The sequence below is a fragment of the Notolepis coatsorum genome, assembly GCF_963971535.1.
Source record: "Notolepis coatsorum genome assembly, chromosome: 18".
Lineage (NCBI taxonomy): Eukaryota > Metazoa > Chordata > Actinopteri > Aulopiformes > Paralepididae > Notolepis > Notolepis coatsorum.
This window is the reverse complement of record NC_140182.1, coordinates 9,169,785-9,177,284: the sequence shown is the minus strand read 5'-3', so window position 1 is coordinate 9,177,284 and position 7,500 is coordinate 9,169,785. Positions and strand designations below refer to the sequence as shown.

Sequence of the window (7,500 nt, the reverse complement as noted above, 5' to 3'; positions counted from 1 at the left end):
GTATGTGTGTTTGCGCATGTGTGAAAGGGAAATGTGTTCTTCACGAATGAACGTGTCACAAATTGCACAACAATGGATTTCTCATCATTTCATTCATTAATTTCATCTGTATTACAGATATTCATGCCGGTAATTGCATTGTAGAAATGTGGTGATTTCACGAATGACACTGTGTATGAGATCAGTCACGTCACACAATTAACCCTTTGTCGCCATTTAGGGACAGTCTGAAGAGACAGTAATGTCCACTAGAGGGAGTAAAGTACCAAGCTTTCTAAAAGTGAGAAGGCACTTTGAATTTCTGTCAATGACTGTCCACTCATTGGCCAGATGGACATTAAAGACACAATCCGTGATTCCAGTATGGCACCCTCAGCGGAAACGTTGTCGTCCCAACTCATAGCTTTGTTTACGTACTGTAGGAATTCATTCTCTAGGATTTAGGAATGTAGGATACAAGGACAGCAGGTGAGCTGAATGTAGGATACAAGGACATTTAAAAAATAAAAATGTAATACTAATAAAACATTAGAGTAAAACCAACCAATTATTATGAGTTAATTAAGAAAAAAACTACTTTGAAGAAAAGGATTTTACATAGAAAACTAAATTATAAAGATTCAAATTTAGTAGTGTGATGTGTGCCTGGTGCCAGTGTAAGGTAGTCATTGTGTAGTGTGATGTGTGCCTGGTGCCAGTGTATGGTAGTCATTGTCAAGTCAAGTCAAGTCAAGTCAAGAGTTTTAATTGTCACGGCATACAGGTATACAATGAAATGCGGCTGGTCTTGCCCGCGACGATGTGCAATACAGTGGTACAACATATAATAGAGTCCAATAAAAATACAGTGGTACAACATATAATAGAATCCAATAAAAAACAACAGTGCAATAAACAGGTACATGGTGTGCCATCTCGGTATCTGTACATAGTATTTACAGAGCATGTGATATGTGCCTGGTGCCAGTGTATGGTAGTCAGTGTATAGTGTGATGTGTGTGCCTGGTGCCAGTGTATGGTAGTCATTGTGTAGTGTGTGATGTGTGTCTGGTGCCAGTGTAAGGTAGTCATTGTGTAGTGTGATGTGTGCCTGGTGCCAGTGTATGGTAGTCATCGTGTAGTGTGATGTGTGCCTGGTGCCAGTGTATGGTAGTTATTGTGTAGTGTGATGTGTGCCTGGTGCCAGTGTATGTCAGTCATTGTGTAGTGTGATGTGTGTCTGGTGCCAGTGTATGGTAGTCATTGTGTAGTGTGATGTGTGCCTGGTGCCAGTGTATGTCAGTCATTGTGTAGTGTGATGTGTGCCTGGTGCCAGTGTATGGTAGTCATTGTGTAGTGTGATGTGTGCCTGGTGCCAGTGTATGGTAGTCATTACTGTATGTAGTGTGATGTGTGCCTGGTGCCAGTGTATAGCAGCCATTGAGCCTGCATAGCCCAAGGTTGGGTGCTACCAGTGGTGGTGAAGGAGGCAATTTCCACCCTACATTGTGGGGAGCGCTTTGAGTGTCTAGAAAAGCGCTATATAAATGTAATGAATTATTATTATTATTAAGTATAGATCGACCACCACCACCACCACCACTAGTGTGGGGCGACAGTGGCTCAGGAGGTAGAGCAGTCGTCTGGGAATCCGGAGGTTCCCGGTTCGATTCCCGCTCCTCCCGGGCAGCGTGTCGAAGTGTCCTTGAGCATGACACTTAACCCCTAATTGCTCCCGATGTGCAGGTTGGCACCTTGCATGGTTGCCTCTGCCGTCAGTGAGTGAATGGGTAAAATGTGAGGAACAAATTGTAAAGCGCTTTGGATAAAAGCGCTATATAAATGCAGCCATTTACCATTTAGTGTCGTAGCTCTTGGACCTGGAATAGATGAATGCAGAGGGTCTCAGATTCAGCTTGATTGACAGGGGGGTGGGTCTTAACTACAACCCTGTCTCGCTCCCTCTGTGGCGCTCAGGTTGGGGATGAGATCGTGCGGATCAACGGATACTCCATCTCCTCCTGTATCCACGAGGAGGTCATCAACCTCATCAAGACCAAGAAGACGGTGTCGCTCAAAGTCAGGCGTACGTCAATCACTAGATCACTAGACCACTAGGTCACTAGTTCACTAGATCACTAGGTCAATAGATCACTAGATCACTAGATCACTAGATCACTAGATCACTCGCCAGTCACATGAGTCATAAATACCACTGGGTGACACTTCACTGAACACATAGAATAGAAATACTTTAATCATCCCGAGGGAAATTTGACACTATACAAATCGCTCACATTAAACATTTAGACATTTAGACGGAACAAAGTCACGAATAAGAATAACAAAACACATTGCCTAAGAATAAGAATAGAATAAAATATACAGTAAAAGATATACAGTAAAGATATACAGAAGTCTACAGTACTGTAAGTGTAATATTGAACAGTGTTGTTTTAAAAGTAAAAGTCCAGGAAGATGGTAACTGTCACTCTGTGCTCAGTGATGCAGTGAGGCTCAGTGATGCATTGTAGAGTCTGATGGCTGTCGGAATGAAGGACTTCTACATTCTATGTATAAAGAATAATAGCCATATTCATAATCTCTTATAATAACGCATTATAAGATATTAGCTCACACAACAGCTCCCGATACACTAGGATATAGTATATTGCAGTGTTGGGAAAGTTCACTTTCTACATGAACTAGTTCAGTTCACAGTTCACACATTTTTAAATAAACTAGTTCAGTTCATAGTTCAAAATTAAAAATTTTGAACTAAAGTTCATGGTTTCAAAAATGAACTAATTTATAGTTTATAGTTATTTTTTCAATACGTTGCTGCAAGCTATTCTTTTTCAAATGTATTGCCACAACCCATAATAGAACCACAGAATACTGGCATTTCCATAACGCTTTGCTGCCGCCCATTCAGTCCACACTAGTTGCAGCTGCAGCTTTCATCTCTACAGTATATTTTCAAAAACATGAGGAAAAACCTGCTGCTTGAATGGTCTTTATTAAGTATAATAATCTAAATATACTTAAAGTATCAAAAGTGAAAGTAGTCATTGTGCAAACATATAACATATAAACATGTGCCGACATAACTCTGTACTAACACAACACAAGGTAGGAACCAGGCTGAGGTATGAAACTAAGGTTGTACCTCAAAGTTCAATATTCAAAGTGCAAAACATTTACTGACTTTAACTAAAACTCTTTTAAATGCTCATACACCGATGTCGTAGAGTCTGACTCTGAGCGAGTGCAGCGCCTTCTAAAAGTGCGAGTGCTGCTGCTCTACTACCAGACTCCCCGAAGCCCCGCCCAGAGCGGTTGCCAGATTGTGTGGTTTTCAGCATTATTTTAAAGCCTGTTTACGGTGTGTTTTAACTGGGTTTTTGGCTGAAAGGCATATGAAATCTGGCACACTTTTGAACACCGTTATAATATAGTGCTGAGAATGAACGCACTTTTGAACGCCGTTATACAGCGCTGAGAATGAACGCGTTCTCAATTACGTTCATTTAGGGGGGAAAACATCCGTTCAGTTCACGTTCGCCCAAAATACGAACGCGCTCACGAACAATTGTTCATTGAACGCGTTCAGGTACATCACTGGTATATTGTTATATACATATATATATATGTGACTATATTAATAACCAGACTGAAGGGGTACGTTCATCAATAACATGTCATAAGCCATGAGTTTATAATGGCTCATTCAGTTTACTGATTATTACACATTGTAATCCACTGTAGCTGCCTTGAGTAAAGGGTTAACCGTTATTGATATTCATTTGATATTTCTTAGGGATGTCCGATAAAATCGGCCTACCGATATTGGCATTAAAATGTAATATCGGAAATGATCGGTATCGGTTTAAAAAAAATAAGAAAATAAAAATTATTATTATTTTTTAAAATGTATTTAACCTTTATTTACCCAGGCAAGCAAGTAAGAACAAACTCTTATTTTATTTATTGTCAAAAGTATGCATAATCCACAACAAGAGATATGTAATGTTAATTACCTGAAATGATTCAGTTTTTTTGGGGGGGAAACCCTGCATATATCGGTATCGGAAATTAAGAGTTGGACAATATCGGTATATATCGGATATCGGTAAAAAAGCCAATATCGAACAGATTCCCTAATATTTCTGTCTCTCCCTCTCTAGATGTTGGCATGATACCAGTGAAGAGGTAAGTGAACTCATCAGTTACTGGGGCGACAGTGGCTCGGGAGGTAGAGCAGTCGTCTGGTAATCGGAAGGTTCCCGGTTGGTTTCCCGCTCCTCCCGGGCAGCGTGTCGAAGTGTCCTTGAGCAAGACACTTAATGCCTAACCGCTCCCGATGAGCAGGTTGGCACCTTGCGTGGTCGCCTCCGCCGTCGGTGTGTGAATGTGTGAGTGAACGGGTGAATGTGAGGAACAAATTGTAAAGGGCTTTGGATAAAAGAGATATGTAAATGGGGAGCTCCAGTAGCTCACCACGTACCGCGAGCGCTATTTCAGCGCCGTGGACAACCGTGCTCGTCACGGATCTGGGGCTTAGCGAGTTCGAATCCCGACTGCAGCCGTGCCTTTCCCAGAGTGTCTTCCCCCCCATCTGAACCCTTTCAGCCTGTTTCTGTCGGTCATCCTTGACCAGTATAAATGTGATAAACACATAAAAGAGCCAGGGGAATGGCCAAAGTAAAAAAAAAAAAAAAAAAAAAAAAAAGATATGTAAATGCACCATTCGCTTTAATGTCCTTCTATTTTCTGTTTCTTTTCTGGCTTAAACATCTAGCCCAGGGGACTACAACTGAAAACTAGCAACCCTGCTACCCTGGCATATTTACAGTTTTTATTTATTTGTATTCATTTATAAATGTATAACTGTTGATTGATATGCACTGTCCCTGATCAAATAAACGGAGTAAACTAAAACTAAAACTGTAGTGGTTCCTTTTACCGTATAGAATATCATTCTTATTTCAATTCTTTCATTGTTATGAGTTAAGGGTCAAGCAGGGGACAAAATACTTCCCAAAGGTCAGTGAATACCACGATCACAACACCAGAGGGAGCTCCACAAATCATGTTAAACCCAGATTCGGCTCAAACCAGGGACTAAACACGTTTCGCAATTATGCCACATCAATGTGGAACGCCCTACCCAAAGCTGTAAAGGAATGTGAATCACTACCCACTTTCAAAACCACTCTCAAAGAGCACCTACGGGAGACTGCAATTCGAAACTGGCCCCTGTAAATGTCCTAACCCAACCCCCTCCAATGTACAGTAAATGAACAAGTATGGTTTTGTCAATATTCCAATGTACAGTTTTGCTTGTACAGTTGTACAGTGTCCCCCACCCACCCCTCCTACCCAACCCCTCCTCCCCCCCCCACCCCACCCACCCAACCACCTCCAATGTACAGTCCCCCCCCCACCCACCCAACCCCACCCCACCCCACCTACCCAACCTCCTCCAATGTACAGTTTCTACGTCAAATGTATATACTCTCTTTTCTGGACTTTTTTTGTATCACAAACAGTACTGTATTTGCAAATCTGGTATGTCATAAATGTATAGATGTAGCAGTACTGTCTATCTGTATGTCGTGTATGTCATATATGTTATATGAATTGAAAATGGGGGACCCTGATGTAAACAAGACGAAAGTCTTTCTCTAGTCTGCATCCCCTTAACAATTGTATGTATTGAGCTGTACTGTACTGTACCCATTCTGCAATCTGTTAATAACGTTTTCAATCAATCAGAGGATATGACTGTTCTTCTCATTCTTTCTCTCCCAACAGCTCATCAGAAGAACCTCTGAAGTGGCAGTTTGTCGACCAGTTTGTGTCTGAGTCTGGGGTGAGAGGCTGAGGCTGAAATAAACGTCTTTCAATAGCTTCTGTGTTTTAGACTTTTATTTTGAAACCCCCCGACTGGAAGTATTATTGTTGTTATCGCTAGCGGAACAACTTGTGTCGTCCGGTTCTGTGCTTTTGAGCTAAACGCTAGTTAAGCTAGCTAATATTTGTCTTCTTTTGACTTGTTGAAAATGTCTAGAATACAAATGTTGAGATTGTTGGTGAACAAGCGACTAACTGCAGCTATGTTGTATGATGTTTCTTTCATTTTTTAACAACAATAATACTTCCAGTCGGGGGGTTTCAAAATAAAAGAGCGAAGTCTAAAACACCGAAGCTATTGAAAGTCGTTTATTTTGTACATTTGTGGCAGCGTTACAGCATTTTCAGTGGTTTCGGTTGGACGCACATATTTCTTGAGACGATTTCGTGTTTACGGATTTTTTTTTTAAATGAAAACGAAAAAGATCGGTTCCATCTCCGTGTGGATGTGGCCTGAGTCTGGGGTGAGAGGCTGAAGGTTCTGTTTGTGTCTGAGTCTGGGCTGAGAGGCTGAAGGTTCTCCTGTTTGTGTCTGAGTCTGGGCTGAGAGGCTGAGGTTCTGTTTGTGTCTGAGTCTGGGCTGAGAGGCTGGTTCTCCTGTTTGTGTCTGAGTCTGGGCTGAGAGGCTGAAGGTTCTGTTTGTGTCTGAGTCTGGGCTGAGAGGCTGAAGGTTCTGTTTGTGTCTGAGTCTGGGGTGAGAGGCTGGCGGTTCTGTTTGTGTCTGAGTCTGGGGTGAGAGGCTGGAGGTTCTGTTTGTGTCTGAGTCTGGGCTGAGAGGCTGGAGGTTCTGTTTGTGTCTGAGTCTGGGGTGAGAGGCTGGCGGTTCTGTTTGTGTCTGAGTCTGGGCAGAGAGGCTGAAGGTTCTGTTTGTGTCTGAGTCTGGGCTGAGAGGCTGGAGGTTCTGTTTGTGTCTGAGTCTGGGCAGAGAGGCTGAAGGTTCTGTTTGTGTCTGAGTCTGGGCTGAGAGGCTGAAGGTTCTGTTTGTGTCTGAGTCTGGGCTGAGAGGCTGAGGTTCTGTTTGTGTCTGAGTCTGGGCTGAGAGGCTGGAGGTTCTGTTTGTGTCTGAGTCTGGGCTGAGAGGCTGAGGTTCTCCAGCTGGTGGACCAGAGGCTGGGATTTGTCTTGTGTTGCATCACGTATTATCTTTAATGCAAAAGTACATAATCTGAATTACTCCATCTCTCTCTCTCTCTCTCTCTCTCTCTCTCTCTCTCTCTCTCTCTCTCCCTATCTCCCTCCCCCATCCCTTCTCTCTCTCTTTCTCCCTCTCCCTCTCCCTATCTCTCTGTCTCCGTCTCTCTCTGTCTCTATGTCTCTCTCTCTCTCTCTCTCTCTCTCTCTCTCTCTCTCTCTCTCCCCTCCTCTCTCTCTCTCTCTCTCTCCCCCTCTCTCTCTCTTCCCCCTCTCTCTCTCCCCCCTCTCTCTCTCCCCCCTCTCTCTGTTTCTCTCTCTCTCTATCCCTCTCTCTCTCTCCCTCTCTCTCTCCCCCCCCTCTCTCTGTCTCTCTCTCCTCTCTCTCTCTGCCTCCTCTCTCTCCCCCCCCCTCTCTCTCTCTCTGCCTCTCTCTCTCTCTCTCTCTCCCTCTCTCTCTCTGCCTCCCTCTCT

The 7,500-nt window shown here is 43.1% G+C and overlaps 1 pseudogene across 1 annotated transcript in view; it reads right to left on the bottom strand.

Annotated features, from left to right (window-relative positions):
• Positions 1-7,500, bottom strand: part of LOC311244820 (ATP-binding cassette sub-family C member 8-like) — a 134,678-nt pseudogene that overhangs the window by 19,856 nt on the left and 107,322 nt on the right. Inside the window, exon 18 of the transcript in view lies at positions 6,314-6,990. The product of the transcript in view is annotated as an ATP-binding cassette sub-family C member 8-like (transcript). The remainder of the gene's footprint in view (positions 1-6,313; positions 6,991-7,500) is intronic.